Below are 941 nucleotides of genomic sequence, written 5' to 3'. Positions count from 1 at the left end.
ATATTTAAAGTGACTTAGTGCCTAAGAAACTTGACTGCTAACCAGAAGGCTGGTGGTTCAAACCCACCAGCCACTCCTCAGAAGGAAGATGGGGCAAACTATTTCCATAGTGATACTGCCTTGGAAACCCAAGGAGGGGTCACTATGAATCGGGCCCAACTTGACAGCACATAACAACAACAAAACAACAAAGTGACCTAGGGTGAAGCCATTTTGAATGTTTACAAGGGGTGGCCATTTTGGATAAAGTGATTGAGGTTGCAGCCATTTTGAATGTTTACAAGTGGCAGCCATTCTGGATATTTAAAGTGACCAAGCATGCAGCCATTTTGAATGTTACAAGCGGTGGCCATTTTGGATAAAGTGATTGAGGTCGCAGCCATTTTGAATGTTTACAAGCGGTGGCCATTTTGGATATTTAAAGTGACTGAGGGTGCAGCCATTTTGAATGTTTACAAGCAGCAGCCATTTTGGGTATTTAAAGTGACTGAGGGCACAGCCATTTTGAATGTTTCCAAGTGGTGGCCATTTTGGATTTTAAAGTGATAGCACTCTCATTTGGATTCCAGGGACCTAAGAACAGGCTCTGTTTACCAGGGTTGGTAAGGATATACGAGAGGCTGACAACAGGAAAGGAGACAGGTGGTGAGTGTGTAAGTGCTGTCAACTAGTGACTAGAGGAGCACAGCACAGTACCCTGCCTGTATAGATACCATACAAACAAAACAAAAAAACAAAAATTGTGGCAAGTCACTCCAACATGTAATCACCAATTAAATATAAACACAAAAACGTCACAATGCCTCGGAGACAACAGAGCATCACAGTCCACACAAAGAAGTAAGATAAAGCAGGAGAAAAAAGGAACAGGGATACAGACTCAAAACACATCCCTGAGGAAAATGCAGCATTGGAACTCCCTGATAAGGAATTCAAAAGAA

This window comes from Orycteropus afer, unplaced genomic scaffold (genome assembly GCF_000298275.1).
Source record: "Orycteropus afer afer isolate SDZICR_OR568_19922 unplaced genomic scaffold, OryAfe1.0 scaffold00044, whole genome shotgun sequence".
NCBI classification, from domain to species: Eukaryota; Metazoa; Chordata; class Mammalia; order Tubulidentata; family Orycteropodidae; genus Orycteropus; species Orycteropus afer.
Note: the sequence above shows the minus strand (reverse complement) of the source record.